At 36.1% G+C, this 17,621-nt stretch overlaps 1 pseudogene; it reads right to left on the bottom strand.

The window, feature by feature from the left end:
- Nucleotides 1-6,160: 6,160 nt before the first annotated feature.
- Nucleotides 6,161-6,762, bottom strand: LOC140517920 (casein kinase II subunit beta pseudogene; annotated as a pseudogene).
- Nucleotides 6,763-17,621: the final 10,859 nt, after the last annotated feature.

Below are 17,621 nucleotides of genomic sequence, written 5' to 3' on the forward strand. Positions count from 1 at the left end.
GTCTGTGACAGTGAAGCAGGGCTTCTCACAGTAAAACTGTCTTCAGTATGAGGCATGGGTTTTGTGGTGGCTGCAACAGCAGCAGCAACATCTTCAGGAGCCCTTAGGCCAGAGGAAGTGAGTAGTCAGACAACTGATTAGAGAAAGATTACAGGGGACCCCGAGTTGGCACTGGGTGCTAGATCTTGTTGTGTCACCCATATTCAGTTCTGGATCTTAGTTCAAAGATAGAGAGTAGCAGTAGTTCTTGTAACTGTAGGGGAGCAGTTTATATATACTAAAGCATAGGTCAGGAGAACAGTGACCATACCTCTCCTCACATACTACTTTGGAAGCACAGAAAACTTATAGACCTTTAGAAATAAGTCTGAAAGCAGGAGCAACAAAATTTTCTAAAGCTTGAAATAGTATCCTTCCTTCCCAAATAAACAGAGCTCAACATGAATATAAAATTAAAATTCAAGAAATAAACTGGATAAAAAATGAGCAAACATAAAAGTAGAACCTAACCATAAAAAGCTACTACGGTCCCCAGAAAGATCAAGACATACATTTTGAAGATAACAACAATGTGAACAAAGCTACAAACAAAACCTTAAAGAAAAATAAATTACAAATTTGTCACAAGCCCCAAAACATTCCTGGAAGAGCCAAAGAATGAGATGAATGGTAATGGAAAAATTGGGAAAACAAATGAGAGTGGTACAGAAAATTATGAAAAACATTACCAATTTAGTAAAAGCTACACACACACATACCCACACATACAAATAAAACCAATTCTGAATAAAACACCTTAAAAAAAAGAATTAGTCAAATGAAGAAGTAAAATTGTGCTGAAGAAATAGGTCACAAAGAAACAATTTAAAAAATTACTGGACTACCTGAAAGTCTTAGAACCAGAGAATAAAATAGAAGTTAAAAGAATCTACTGATTGTCTCCTCAACAAAAAGATTCCAACATCAAACTTCCAGGAATTTTATAACCATATTGCAGAACTCCTAGGTAAAGAAAATATTGCAAGTAGCCTGTAAGAAATCATTCAGATACTCTGAGGTCACAGCCAGGCATATACAAGAATTAGCAGATTCTATGTTAAAGAAGTAGAGGGCTAGGAATATGGTATTCCAGAGGTCAAAAGATCTAAGATCACTACTGAACAAAACTGATCATAATCCTTCAGGGAAAAAATGGGTATTTAATGAGATAGAGGACTTTCAAGCATTCTTGCTAAGAAGACTAGCACACAAGAGATATTTAGGGTCAAGTTGTGATATCCTCTGGATCTAACAAAGTTGTAAACATTCTGAGTTGAGATTTCACTTTGAGGCTTAGTTTTTGGTAAGCAGCTTTGAATGCGAAATGAGGGAAGTCGCTAAGGAGCCCCCTGGCTTTGAGAAGCCAGGTGTCATGCTTCCCTCTCTGGTACCTGGGAAGACAGCTGTACCTGTCTGTTGAATTATGGTCAGGCAGAGGAAGCCATGTCTGTTGATTACTTTGGGCTTACTGATTGGAAGTGTTTGTTTGGGTAGATGATGATTCTGGGAAGCTGTTAAAGGAGTCCCCTGGCTTTCAGAATCCAGATGTCATGCTTTCCCCTCTGGTAACTATGATAAGAGAGTTGGGGTTCAATTGTTTGTTGAATTCAGGCAGAGGAAGGCATTTCTGTTGATCTTTTGATTTCTCTGTATTTTCTTTGAAATTCAGGGTGCTGACTCACTGAACTAGCTGAATGATATATGTACTTGCTTAAAGGAATGATACAAGTGCTTGACTAAAGTGATTGTTAACCCCTTGAAAACTGTTTTCCTTTTATGAATACAGATATAAGAACTTGTAATAACAGGTCCTCCTGTGTATTTTGGGGTACTTACTGTTACACCTAGTCATACCAGATCTTAAATTGTATTATAAAAAAGCAATCATCATAACCACTTGGTAGTGACTAAAAAAAAGAGGGGTAGATCAGTGGAAAAGGTTAGGTACATAAGATTCAGTAGTCAATGACTACAGAAGTCTACTATTTGATAAACCCAAGGGCTCCAGATTCTGGGATAAGAGCTCAATGTTTGACAAAAACTGGTGGGAAAACCTGAAAATAATGTGGCAGAAATTTGACATAGGCCAGTATCTGTCACTGTATACCAGAATAAAGTCCAAATGGGTACACAATCTAAGTATAAAGGCTGATACTATAAACAAACTAGGGGAGGAAGGAATAGTTTATTTGTCAGATTCATGGAGAATGGAGGAATTTATGACCAAACAAGAGATGGTGAACATTATGAAATGCAAAATGGATAACTTTGATTATATCAAATCAAAAAGTTTTTGCACAAACAAAGCCATTGCAACCAAGATTAGGAGAGAAGCAGAAAACTGGGAAAGAGTTTTTGCAACTAATGCTTGAAATAAAGGCCTCATTTCTAAACTATATAGAGAACTGAGTGAAATTTACAAGAACACAAGTCATTTCCCAATTGATAAATCATCAAAGGATAGGAACAGGTAGTTTTCAGAGGAAGAAAGTAAAGATATCTATAGTCATATGCAAAAATGTACTAAATCACTATTGATTAGAGAGATGCAAATCAAAACAATTCTGAGGTACCACATCGCAGTTACCAGATTAGCTATCATGACAAAACTGGAAGATGATAAATGTTGGAGAAGATGTGGGATAGTTGGAACACTAATTCATTGTTGGCAGAGCTGTGAGCTGATCTAACCATTCTGGTGAGCACTTCGGAACCATCCCTAAAGGGTTATAAAAACATAAATATCCTTTGACCCAACAATACTGTTTCCAGATCTGTATCCCCAAAAGATCATAATAAATGGTAAAAGTACCCATATGTGCAAAAATATTGATAGCAACTCATTTTTGTGGTGACCAAGAACAGTGAATCAATGGGATGCCTATCATTTGGGGAATGGTTGAACAGGTTGTGGTATATGAATGTAGTGGAATACTATTATGCTATGAGAAATGATTAACAGGTAGACTTCAGATGCTGAACGAGGTGAGTAGAGCCACAAAAACATTATATACAACAACAGCCACAGTGTGTTAAGATGGTTTATAACAGACATAGCCCTTCACAGCAGTGCAAGAACGTAAAACATTTCCAAAGGACTCATGATGCAAAATGTCATCCACATCCAGCGAAAGAATTACAGGGTCAGAACACAGAATGAAACAGACTATTTTCTCTTTTGTTATGTTTTGCTTTTCTCATGGTTCCTCCCATTAGTTTTGATTTTTCTATGCAACATGACTAATGTGAAAATGTGTTTAACAGGAATATATGTGTAGAACCCATATAAGATTGCGTGCCATTTTGGAGAGGGAATGGGGAGGGAGGAGTGGAAAATTCAGAACTTATGGAAGTGATTGTTGAATACTAAAAACAAATAATAAATTTTAGGGAAAATGAATTGGAAACTAAAATTTCTAATCCTAAAGAATGAGTTTGCCAAAGAATAAAACATAGAAAGAATCGATAATTACATCAAAAAGACTGACAATCATGAAACAGTATACCAAAATTTGTGAAGTACAGCCAAAATAGTACTTAGGGGAGAATTTATACCTTTCAACACATTCACCAATAGCAAGAGATAGCAGGTTAATGCTTTGTGCATCCCATGAAAAATAACAAGAAAAAGTAAGTTAAAATCCCCAATTAAACACCAAAATAGTCCTGAAAATAAAAGGAGATATTAATAAAATTAACTGAAATGAAAACCATTGAATTTCTAAGTAAAAGTAGAAACTGATTTTGTGAAAAAATCAAGAAAATTGACAAGCCATTGATTATTGTGACCATAGTAATATAGTGTTTGATAAACTCAAAGAACCTGGATTTTGAGGCAGCAATTCATTATTTAATGAAAAGTGCTGGGAAAACTGGAAAGCATTTTTGCAAAACCTAGGTATAAACCAATATTTCACACTATTTACAAGATAATTCCAAAATGAGTGCATAATTTGGACATAAAGAATGATATAATAAGGAAACTAGGGGAGAATGGAATAAGAAGAATATTTGACTAAACAAGAGATAGAGAGGAACACGGAAAGCAAAATGGAGAGTTTTGATTTCATTACTTGTTTAAACTGCATAAACAAAAGAAATGCTGCCAATATTAGAAGGAAAGCAGGACAGCAAAATTTACAGTAAATTTCTCAGGTAATGATCTCATTTCTCAAATATAAGGGAACCAGGTCAATTTTTACCAATAAGTGCCATTTCCCCAATTGATAAATAGTCAAAGGACAAGGAAAGTCAGTTTTCCCAAGAAGAAATTGCAGCTATTTATATTCCTATGAAAAAAAAAATCCTCTGCATCACTATTGATTAGACAAATGCAAATGAAAACAATTCTTAGGTATGACCTCATACATCTGAGATTTGCTAATATGACAGAAAAGGAAAATGTGGAATGCTTGAGGGACTGTGGAAAACTGGGTTGCTAATGCACTTTTGGAGAAGTTGTGATTTGGTCAAGCCATTCTGGAGATCAATTTGGAGCTATACCCTAAGGGGTACAAAGCTTTGAATGCCCTTTGGACTAAAAATACCCCTACTAAAAGTGTGTTCCAAAGAGATCAAAGAAAAAAGAAGTGGCTTTTTATGTGTAAAAAAATATAGTATTTAGGGTTTTAGCATCACAAACTCTTTTTGTGGTGGTAAAAAAAATGCAAACTGAGGAAATGTCCATCATTTGGAGAATGGCTGCTATGTCACAGGAAGTATGCTAAGTCAGATGTCCATCATGGTCTGGGCAGAGAGACAGGGAGAGTCAGGAGGTAGCAAACTCTCAGGAATTCAGTTACACTGGTATAATTGTTGTTCCATGAGCAAGATACTCCATCTCTTGGCTTCAGGAACTTCCGTTGGCAGTCCCTGATGCTTGGTATTCTCTCCTTCCTTATCTCTGCCTCCTGACTTCTCTGGCTTTCCTCTTTTCATTCCAACTAAAATCCCACCTTTTGCAGTTGGCATTTCCCAATTCATTTTTATTCTACTGTCTTAATTATTTGCTATTTATCCAACACATAGCTTGTTTGTACTTATTTATGCTTGTCTCCCTCATGGACTTTGAGCTCCCCATAGGGTAGGAATTATCATGTCTCTTATATGTCTCCCCAGAACTTAGCATAGTTTCTGACATTTAGTAGGCACTTAATAAATGTTTTATTGATGGTCTTACTGACATCATCAGGATGCTATCATTATTTGGGATGAAAACCTTAAGTCTTAAAGTCAGAAGAAACTTTTCCATTCATCTACTGTAACACTCTTCCAGAACCATGAACCTCTACTACTGCATCTCTCACACCTCACTTTCTGCTGACACAATCCATTTGTTTTGCAGCAATTCTAAATGCTTGGAAGATTTCCTTGTATTGAACTAAAATTTGCCTCCACATCTCTTCTACTCATTCATCCTTCTATCCCCTTGAGAATAGGACAAAAATTTCCTTTCCATATGAAATTTTTTCAAATGATTGAAGGTAGGTCATTACCCCTCACCACTAAATCATCTCTTATTTCTTATTATCATAAGTTCTTTTAAATCCTTTTGTGATGTGTTTTCCAACCCTTTCATGGTCTTTGTCACCTTTCCCTGAAGGTCCTGCCACTTAATAATATTCATCAAGTCAGTAAACCCCAAAGGAAGTAGAGAGGGAGACAGAAGCCAGAGGCTGAGGTGGGTTACCCAGTTATCTGGGTCCCTACTCAGGCAGCTTGGTCTACTCACAGGTTGTGTTCATCCTTCATTTTTGAAGAAGACCATGACATCAGAGAAATGATGACATGACTTGCACTTGACTCTGTTCTGAGGGAGGGAGGGCTGTGCGAGCTCACCAGCCTCACTTTCTCCTCCTGAGCCATCTGGCTGCCACATAACACTATTGATGTATATTGAAACTATACCAATGACATGGTAAAATTTAAATTATGGTCAGTCTATTTTTTTATTTTGCCTTTTCCTCCACTTTATTTCATAGTCCCACTACACCACCACAATAATGACTTCTTCTTAATTTAAACTAAAAACCATTAGGGGTTCTGGAAAGATGTATGTAAACTAAGGAGAGGGGGAATGTTTTCACAGCCTGAGGTGTTGGGGAGAAGGGGAGGAGACTAGTCAGAGGATGGTCTTGACAAGGCTCTTGAAGTTGCTGGCTTCCTGAAGTTGCAGCTGATAATCCATTGGGTGGATCTTAAAGCCATAAAGTCTGGGCACAAATTGGTTGGCAGGCCATTTGGGATGCACCATGAAGAGCATGTCGGGAAAGCCAGTGCCAAAGTAAGCACCCTTTGAGTGGTGGTACCTGGACGACTTGGGATGCACTGGGATCACTACAGTTTCACCATGGTCTCACCTGGTAGGCAATGGGCAACATGGACTGGTTTTCACAATATACTTGGAGACAATAGTCAAAGTCTCCTTGTTGGTATTTTTTCAACATCTGGGCGATGCTGCGATGTGTGGACATGAATCAGTCCACACAGCATCTCGACTGCCTGCTCAATCAGGTCACTCTGGGTAGGATTGTCCCCCAACTCTTCATTAGGTTCTGAGCTGAAGATCATGTCTAGCGCCTGCCTGTAGTGAGGCACCTCTTCGCTGAGCCTTCTGAGGTTGAACTTGTCTTGGATATAGTCTTCATCCACCTCACAGAAGAATTCATTGCCTCGAAACTCACAAAACCATGAGATCCATGATACTTCCTCTGAGCTATTCATCTTTACGTGAACGGGTCGGGGCCAGGGAAGGAGAGGGAGAAGTTGCTCCCAGGAGCAGTGGTGGCAACAGCAAAGCCCGCACAGTGAAAGCGTGGACTCAACCACGGCAGGCGAAGCAGTGCAGGGGTACGGGACAGGGGAAGGGGAAGAGAAACAGGAGGGCAAGAAAGCACCCAGAGCCCAGGTGCAGGAGGAGTTATGGTCAGTTTCACAGAAGGAAAAAATAAACCCAAATCTTTCCCTCACTCCTGGTTTAGGAGTTGAAAACAACTTCTTTTATTTCGTGTTACAATAACAATATTATCATCTGTAATGGTATGAATGACAAAGTGTGTTTGTGTGTGTGCGCACGCGCATGTGTGTTCCACTTGATTATTCACCAAATTGGAAGAATCCCAGGGATTAAAATATTTTATTAACGTAGATGATATTAATACAATACACAAAGATTGAAAGTCATTTTGCAAATGTCTAATTTTAACCTCACTGTGATCCTGGGACATAGATGCTACTCTCTCCTCTTTTTTTACAGATGAGGAAACTGAAGAAAGCAGAGGTTGAGAGATTTGCCCCAGGTGACATAGCCAGTAAATTACTTAAATCAGATCTGAACTTGGATATTTTTGATTCCAGGTCCAGCGCTCTTTCCGCTATACTACTTATCTATGATATATGTTATCTATTCACTATGTCACCTTGCTACCATATTATAATTAGCTTTATATCAAACTTCATAAAATTATAGGAGATAAATTAGTACTACCTTATTAAAAATAAATTCAGGAAACTATGAAAGAATAAATAGTTTTGATTCACAATGAGAACATACTATAAATCAAACTCTATTTTTAAAGATGTATAAGTATCTTCAGTGGAGTAAAAATCAGAATTATATGAAAAATCATAAAAGTTTTGACAGAAAGGATGATATAAGATTTATGAACTGCTGCTTATGTTAAAAGAAATTTGATGCAAAAAAGTCCTTTCTTTCCCTGCCCAATTTTTACTTGCATCAATTTGCTTTCATTTTCATAACAAAAATTTTGAAAAATGAATTTCAAAGAAAATTGAATTTTATGCTCATTTAGCATAATAGCAACATACGTTTGTCAAATTAAGCCTCATTTAAAATCAAATTGTCAAATAGTTTTGGCATCTGATAGCTTAGTTTGGTTTGTACAATTTCTGAATTTATGATTTTCTGTATTTTGCTTGTATGAAGCTCACTACAAGAATTTCTTTTAAGAGGGAAACACATACATGCATGCATACATACACATATGCAAATCACATATATTACATCCTTACTAAAATACTGTTTTGGGATCCATATTGTGAGGCTGCCTTATAAATGAACTACTCTTAAAAGAACTCTTTCAGATATTACAGCAAGTGCCAACCCTCTGAAAGAGTAAAGATAATTTAGATCCACCAAAAATGGCTGCTGAAATGAGGAGGCAATAGTTCCTCTGAATTTTGCCTTAGTCAGATGACATATCAAATAATACATTAGGTTCAGGATACAACATTTTAGGAATGTGTGTGTTTGTCCTTCGTTGCTGAAGAGACAATGCCATCAGAGAAATAATGACATGATTTGAACTTGACTTTGTTTTGAATGAGGGAGGGCTGTGCAAGTCACCAGCCTCACTTCTTGTCCAGAGCCATCTGAATCCAGTGAACAGATATTCATCAGGATGACTGAAAATGACCCAGGATGAGGCAATTGGGGTTAAGTGACTTGTCCAAGGTCACACAGCTAGTGAGTGTCAAGTGTCTGAGGTGAGATTTGAACTCAGGTCCTCCTGACTCCTGCACTGGTGCTGTATCCACTGCACCACTTAGCTGCCCACGTTTTAGGAATGGCATTGATATGAATGAACACATCTAGAGAATTCTGTCTTTTCAGCTCTATAGCCTCCCTAGATATATGTATACAATGATATGTAATGAATGTGAGAATCAATTTAAAAATAAATAAGAATTATTTGTCAATATAGGTATGATCTGGTCCTAATTACTATACTTATGAAATGTAAAGAAAATAAAAAGAATCAAAAGAATTTGGCAAAGAAATTCTCCAGTTTTAATGATATTAAATTCCTCTTACAGCATAAAAGTTAGCAGAGAGTAACATTGCTATTCAGCATATTTAAACTCACTTCAGATACTCAAAGGAATCTTTGATTTAATTAATTTGAGTATCCACTCCAATAATTCAGATCGCAACCCTTTCATGTTTGTCCATCCTCTGTAGCTTTTGTACATGCCTTTCAGCAAATTGGACCCAGGAGATTCACTCAACATGTTATGAGCCTTCCTCTCTTTATTCTAATATTGCAAAGATATCAGAAAATCATGCAGACAACCTAGTAGTTATCCCTCATTCTTCTAATATTGACCAGACCATCTTCTTTCACAATTACCAGTCCTAGAGACAACAATGATAATAGTTAGCGTTCATGTTGTGCTTCAAAGTTTGCAAAGAGATTTACAAATATTATCTCTTTTTATCCTCACAACAGCCTTAGGAGGTATATGTTATTATTATCCCCCATTAAACACATGAGGAAACTAAGGTTAAGTGACTAGACAGTTTCTGAGGTTGGATTTTAATTCACATCTTCCTGACCTCAGATCCAGTGCTCTACTGAGCTACCTAGCTGCCTCTATGCCCTGATAACATTATTTATAGCAATTTTTACAATTCCTTATTTCTCATGTGTTGCAGACTATTTATACCTATTATTTCCCACAGGGCCTCTCCATTTTTAGCTGAGTCTTTTGAAAGTAGACTCAAACTTTTGCTGAAAATACAGTCAAAATATTTGTAATGTGAGAAAACCAGCAGGATCAAATTTTTCTAGCCTAGCCTTTGAGAACTCAGAAGCACCTCCACACTGCAATGAAGAATTACAGTAGAACTTTGTGGAGAGTTATTTATTTCCTTCACCAGAACGCTGGTTGCTCAGCATATTGAAAAAAGAAGAAAAAAACTGTTTCTAAATATTTTTGATTCATGCACATTTGTTCAAAGCCCAAATATTGAAAACATTTGCATTCAGCTTCATATTGCTGTTGATATGTGCAAAATATGAATTTGCCATATTGTGCAAATAATTAAGCAATTACAATCTTTTGGTGTCATAATATTAGTTTCTTTTATGTTGATGAAAAATAGATTACAGTCTTTTTGCAATTTAGAAAATTAAAGAAACATATGCTAATGAAACAAGATATGTTTTAATTTTGGAGTATATTACAAGCATTTTCTGTCTTCTATCCTGCCTTCTTTCTCCTCTTCTGTTTCTATCCTTCCATCTATTCCTTTTTTCCTCCTTCCCTTTTTTCTTCTTATTCTACTTTCATCACTCTCACTGTCCCTTCCTAATATTCCTTTTTTTTTCTATAACCCTTATTTTCTTTCACCTTTTTCTATTCCTTCCTACTTCCTATCTGTCTCACATTTGTCTTCCAACTTTCTTTCAACCCTTTTTTCTTCAGGTACATAATGGGTCCTCTCAATTGAAAAGGGATGGACGATTGATGTTTTTTCCATTATTATTCAAAATCTCAAAAATTGCCTAAAAACCAGACTCCTTAATATCTTTTCTTCTGTTCACTAAGCAAAAGGGTTATCCATGTAGAATTTTTTTGCATTCTCTTTAAAGTTATTGAGAGGTATAAATTACAATAAAATCAACTCTTGTTCACAAGTTTAGAAATTAGCCAGAAGGTTGTCATTGCCTTAGTTTCTCACCTTCAAAATTCTTCAAAATATCATTTCATTAGTATTTCCATCAGAAGGTACAAAAGGAAATAGGAATGAGGTAAAAACAAATTACATTTGCCAAGAAAAAGAACAGAAAACAGGAAAGGAAAATAATATAAAGCTATTGACTAAAATGAGATTGCTTTTTGTCATAGCAAATATAATTTGTCTTGCCTTGTATCATTGTCTGTTAAATAAGTATTTCCCTCCTGTAAATTGCCATCCTTGTATCAATTATGTAATAAATTCATTGAATTCAGAATCTGAGAACCAGGATTCAAATTCACTCTCTGCCACCCACTAAAAGTCTCCAAAGTTCACCAATACAGCTTCCTCTTTTTACAGATGAGGAAACTAAAGAATAGAAAGGGTAAATTACCTGTCCAAGGCTACAAAGGAGGCCTGTTACATGTTTATACCAAAAGTGTCATTTGTGCCCAGGTCTTCTAACTCTTAACTGTATCATACTGCTGTCCTTTTCTCGTGTTTCTAGTTTATCTTTTTCCTCCATGGTCAATCATTCTCTATTCCCACCAAATACATGTAATTTCTGCTTTGCTAACTATTCCCTAAGTGATCTCCTTTGGCTTAAACATATTTTTTTTTTCCCATTTGTTGTTGTTGCGTCTAACTCTTCATGACCCCATTCAGGATTTTCGTGGTAGAGACACTGGAATTGTTTGCCATTTCCTTCTACAGCTCATTTTACAGATGAGTAACAGAGGCAAATAAGATTAAATGATTGGCCTAGGGCCCCATAGCTCATAAGTGTCTGAGGCTAGATTTGATCTCGGGAAGATAAATTTTCCTGACTCCAAGCCCAACACTCTATACTGTGCCACTTGGCTTCAGATTACATCTTATTTTGACTGATAATTATCCGTAAAAATATTATATCTGCCTTATTTGATTAGAAGGTCCTTGAGAGAAGGCATTATGTTTTTTTTTTCACTTTTATATCCCCAAGCACTTTGAATACAGCAGGGAGTTAGTGAATAAACCAGTTGACTCTCTCCCTCTCTCCCTCTCTCCATCTCTCCCTCTCTCCTTCTCCCTCCCTCCCTCCATCCATCCATCCCTTCCTCTCTCTCCCTTTTCTGCCTACAAACTTATTCATGTCTTTGCTATTTTGAAAATGCCTTCATTTACTTTTTCATGTGGAGATTTAGCTTTAAAAATCAATGTTCCCAGGATTTAAAGTGAATGAATCAGATGATTCTATTAGATTCTCAAAAAAGCAGCATGGCATATGAAATTACATATAACAATTCTCTGATACACGAGCTCTTATTACAACAAAATCTACTCTATTCCTTGGGGCTAGGGCATTAGCACCAATACCATGGAATATTTAGCAAGGACTTACTGGGAACGGAACAATCTATCAGCTATTGTAAAGAAAAAAAACACAAATTTCCTTCCCTAAAGGAAATTATAGTGAAGAACAAAGAAAGCATACATACCTTTAATACAAAACTTAAAGGAGGAGTACATTAGAGACTTGCAAAAACAAAGATGAAGTGAGGGCTAATGGGGGGTAGAAAGTTTTTAATTTGTAAGAGATCAGAGAAGGCTTCACATAGGAGGAAGCAACTGAGTTTGACTTTAAAGTACTGAAACAGGAATTAAGCAAACACAAAGAGAAGAGAAAACACCCCAGATGTAGTGATCAGCATGAACAAAGGCAAAAAGGAATGGGATGGGGTGAAGGGATATGATCCAGAGGCAGTCAGTAGACCAAATTAATTAGAACGTTAATTCATAGAATACAATGAGTTGGGATTAGCAAAGTAGGGGTATGTGCAAAAGGATATGAAGGCTCTTGAATGACAGGAGATGAATATACCTTTACTAAGAAGTCATAGGATGGCTATTGAAGGTTTCTGAAAGGAGTAATGACACAATTGCCCTTATGTGTAAGATTAAACTGGCAATAATATAAGGAATAGATTGGATTGGTGAAGAGAGTAGGAAAAAGAAGACCTGCAAGGAAGCTAGTGGAATATTTCAGATAAGTTTATAGATCTGGGAGAGGTAGAATAGGGAGAACACAATAACAAATTGTAAGATAGGGAGGAGAAGGAAGAGTCTAGAATTACCACAGAATTGCCTTCTTAAAGACCAAATGAACATGGTGTTACAGATAGAAACAGTGAAATAAAGTCAGAGACAGCATTAGGGATAAAGGGAATGAGCTTGGTTCTGGACGTTTTTTTTTTAATTTTGGAGATACTAGTTTAAAAACAATGTTCTCTATCAATGAATCAAAGGTTTCTTTTAGACTTTAAGAGAGGCTGCATGATTTATTTGGCCTCAAGGTTAAAGCAAAAACCTGGTTTTGGGTTCACAGAAAATTGGTATTTGGGAAACTAGTCCAAAACATGAACTTTATTATTATGTGGTGCAGCAAGCAGAAAAACAAACACATGACAATATAGACAGACTGAGTTTTGGGCTCTTGAATACAAAAAACCTATCACAGATGGTAAAGTCAAACAAGGTCAGAAGGTGATTATAGAGGTGTCTTTACTAGCACTGAATCAGAACTCTGTTGTTTTGCCCATACTTGGATCTGAGTCTCAACCCTGGATGGCAATCTTAGGGCATGGAGGAGCACTAGAATTGCCTAGTGTGAGGCAGCAGTGGAGGGGTAGTCTTATCATAGGTCTAGGGCAGAAAAGAGTGTTTGTGGTGTCTCACAGAACAAAGCAAATTCCATCTTGGAAAAACTGAAAACTTAAAGGTCCCTAGAAGTACCTCTGAAATCAGCTTCATAAAACCCCTGAAGGTTGGAACAGTTTGCCCTCCAGACTGGAAGCAGAACCAACCTTAACAAAAAGTTAAGAAAGCCAAGTAATAGGCTGGGAAAATGAGAGAAGAGTGGGAAAAAACTTCGGACTATAGAAACTTACTTTGGTAAGAAGGAAAATGAAAGCATATTCAGAAGACAACAATGTTAAAGCTCCTACATCCAAAGCCTCTGAGAAAAATATGAGGACAATTGGTCTGCCAGAAAGCCATGATGAAAAAAGAGTTGGGACAATATCATCCAAGAAATCATCAAGGAAAATTGCCCAGAAGTCCTAGATTCAGAGGGCATAATAGTCATCAAAAGAATCCACTGTTCACCTCCTGAAAGGGATTCCAAACTAAAAAGATGAAAGAATATCGTTGCCAAATTCCAGAACTATCAAGTGAAGGAAAAAATACTACAGGCAGCCAGAAAGAAACCATTCAAATGTTGAGGAGTTACAGTCAGGATCACAAAGGACCTTGCAGCTTCTTCATTAAAACATCAATGGAATTGGAACATGGTATTCCGTAGGGCAAAGAACCTGGGACTACAACCAAGGAACAACTGCCTAGCAAAACTGAGCTTAATGTTTCAGGCATGGAGATGGACATTTGAAGAAACAATGGATTACCAGACCTTCCTGATAAAAATATCAGAACTCAATAGAAAATTTGATCCTCAAACACAGATCTCAAGAAAGGCATAAAAAGGTAAACAGGGGAAAAAAAAAACAACTTGTTACTCATCATGGGCAAACTGTTTACATCCCTATAAGGGAAGATGATACTTGTCAATCTTGAGAATTGTATATTTATTATGAAATAGGAAAGGGATATACACAGATAGATGGAGTAGGTTTAAAGTAAATGATATGATAAAAATGTGATTTACGGTGCAAAGGAACTGTAACAGGAGATGTAAAAAGGAAGACGCAAAAAATGGTAAATTACATCATAAGGAAGAGGTACAAAATTTTATTACAGTAGATAGAAAGAGAGGAGCAAGATGAGCATTGTTTGAGAGGTACTCTCATCTGGTTTGGTTCAAGGAGGGAATGGCAAACTTAAATAAGTATATAAATATAGCTAGCTCTATAGGCAATAAGAGGGGAAGGGGGAAAGAAACAGGAGGGGAGGCTAAAAGGAAGGGAAGAAGTAGTAAGGGTAAAGGGGAGTAAAAGGGAGGGGGACTGAAAGAAGGAAGGGAAGGCTGTGGGAGGCAGTGGTCAAAAATTAAAACTCTGTTGTGGAGGGGAAGGGAGAAGGGAGAACTAAAAGCACAAAATGTGGGAAAAAGGATGAAGGGAAAGACAAAGATAGTTATCGTAACTGTGAATGTGCATGGGATGAACTCTCCCATAAAATGGAGATGAATAGCAGAATGGATTAAAAACTGTAATCCAACAATATGCTGTTTACAAGAAACGCATTTGAAATGGGGAGATACACACAGGATAAAGGTAGAAGGTTGGAGCAGAATATATTGTGCTTCATCTGATGGAAAAAAAGCAGCAGTAGAAATCATAACCTTAGACAAAGTAAAAGCAGAAACAGATCTAATCAAAAGAGGTGAGGAAGGAAACTATATCCTGCTAAAAGGCACCATAGACAATAAACAGTATCATTACTAAACATATATATTCCAAGTGGTATAGAGTCCAGATTTTTAGAGGATAAGTTAAAGGAGTTACAGGAAGAATTAGACGGCAAAATTATGCTAGTGGCAGACTTGAACCTTCCCCTCTCTGAGCTTGATAAATATAACCTTAAAATAAACAATAAAGAAGTTAAGGAGGTAAATAAAAGTCTGGATAAAGTAGATATGATAGATCTCTGGAGAAAATTGCATGGGGATAGAAAGGAATATACCTTTTTCTCAGCAGTACATGGCACTTATACAAAAACTGACCATGTACTAGGGCATAAAAATCTCACAATCCAGTGGAGAAAGGCAGAGATAGTCAAGACATCCATCTCAGACCACAATGTAAATAAAAAAATTACATGTAATAAAAGGTCATGGAAAGATAGACCAAAAATTAATGGGAAACTAAATAATCTAGTCCTAAAGAAGGAGTGCATTAAACAATAAATTATAGAAACAATCAACAACTTCATTCAAGAGAATGACAATAATGAGACAAGCTACCAAATCTACGGGATACTTACTGCAAAAGCAGTTCTTTGGGGAAGCTTTATATCTTTGAATGTCTACATGAATAAAATAGAGAAAGAGGAGATCAGTGAATTGGGCATGCAGCTGAAAAAGGTAGCAAAACAACAAATTGAAAATCCCCAAGTAAATACCAACTTTGAAATACTGAAAACCAAAGGAGAGATTAATAAAATTGAAATTAAGAAAACTATTGAACTAATAAATAAAACTGCATTGGTTTTATGAAATAAACCAATAAAATTGTAAACCTTTGTTCAATTTGACTAAAAAAAAGGAAAAAAACAACTAAATTACCAATAGCAAAAATTAAAAGGGTGAACTCACCTCCAATGAGGAGGAAATTAAAACCATAATTAGCAATTACTTTGCCCAACTGCATGCCCATAAATTAGATGATCTAAATGAGATGGATGATTATTTTTAAAAATATAAATTTCCCAGATTAACAGAAGAGGAAGTTGAATACTTAAATAACCTCATCTCAGAAAAAGAAACTGAAGGAGTCATCAATGAACTCCCTAGGACAAACTCTCCAGGACTTATAAGTTGGATTTACAAGCAAACTCTATCAAACATTTAAAGAACAGTTAATCCCAATATTACATAGAATATTTGGAAAAATTGGGGAAGAAAAAGTCCTCCCAAATTCTTTTTATGATACAAATATTATTTGATACCTAAACCAAGAGGAGACAAAACAGGGAATGAAAATTGTAGACCAATTTCTCTAATGAATACAGATGCAAAAATTTTGAATGAGATTTTAGTAAAAAGAATAGAGCAAATTATCATTAGAGCAATACATTATGATGAGGTAGGATTTATACCAGGAATGCAGGGCTGGTTCAAAATTAGGAAAACAATTACCGTTATTGATCATATCAACAACAAAACTAACAAAACCACATGATTATCTCAATAGATGCAGAAAAAGATTTTGACAAAGTACAGCACCCATTCCTGCTGAAAACACTGGAGAATATAGGAATAAATGGAATTTTCCATAAAATAACAAGCAGCATCTACCTAAAAACTTCAGCAAGCATGATAGCCAATGGAGATAAGCTAGATGCATTTCCAATAACATCAAGGGTGAATAAAAATGTCCATTATCATCACTATTATTCAATGTGGTACTAGAAATATTAGCTGTAACAATAAGAGAAGAAAAAGAAATTGAAGGAATTAGAACAGGCAAAGAAGTAACTAAGTTATCACTCTTTGCAAATGATATGATGATATACATAGAGAATCCCAGAGATTCAAGTAAGAAACTACTTGAAATAATAAACAACTTTGGCAAAGCTGCAGGTTACCAAATAAACTCACACAAATCTTCTGCATTTTTTATATTACTAACAAAGCCCCAAAGCAAGAGATATAAAGAGAAATCCCATTTAAAGATAGGGTAGGCACTACAAAGTATTTGGGAGTCTACCTGCCAAAACAAATCCAGGGATTATATGCACAAAATTACAAAACAATTTTTGCACAAATAAATCAGATCTAAGTAAGTGGAATAACATCAGTTGCTCCTGGTTAGACCAAGCCGATATAATAAAAATGACAATTCTACCTAAATTAATTTGCTTCTTCAGTGCCATACCAATCAAACTCTCAGATAATTATTTTCTAGAGCTAGAAAAAACAATATCAAAATTTATCCGGAAGAACAAAAGCTCCAGAGTATTAAAGGAACTAATGAAAAAAATGCTAGGGAATGTGGTCTAGCTCTACCAGATCTCAAATTATATTATAAAGTGGGAATTTTCAAAACCACTTGGTACTGCCTAAGAAACAGAAGGGTAGACCAGTAGAATAAGTTAGGAACTCAAGACACAGTAATCAACGAATATAGCGATGTACTGCTTGACAAACCCAAGGACCCCAGCTTCTGGGATAAGAACTTAGTGTTTGACAAAAATTGCTGGGAAAACTGGGTAACAGTGTGGTGGAAACTAGTCATAGACCAATGCCTGACACAAGAATAAACTCCAAATGGGTACAATAATCTAGGTATAAAGATTGATACTATAAACAAATTAGTGGTGCAAGGAATATTGTATTTATCAAATTTATGGAGAAGGGAAGAATTTTTGACTAAAGAAGAGATAGAAA

The sequence above is a fragment of the Notamacropus eugenii genome, chromosome 1 (genome assembly GCF_028372415.1).
Source record: "Notamacropus eugenii isolate mMacEug1 chromosome 1, mMacEug1.pri_v2, whole genome shotgun sequence".
NCBI classification, from domain to species: domain Eukaryota; kingdom Metazoa; phylum Chordata; class Mammalia; order Diprotodontia; family Macropodidae; genus Notamacropus; species Notamacropus eugenii.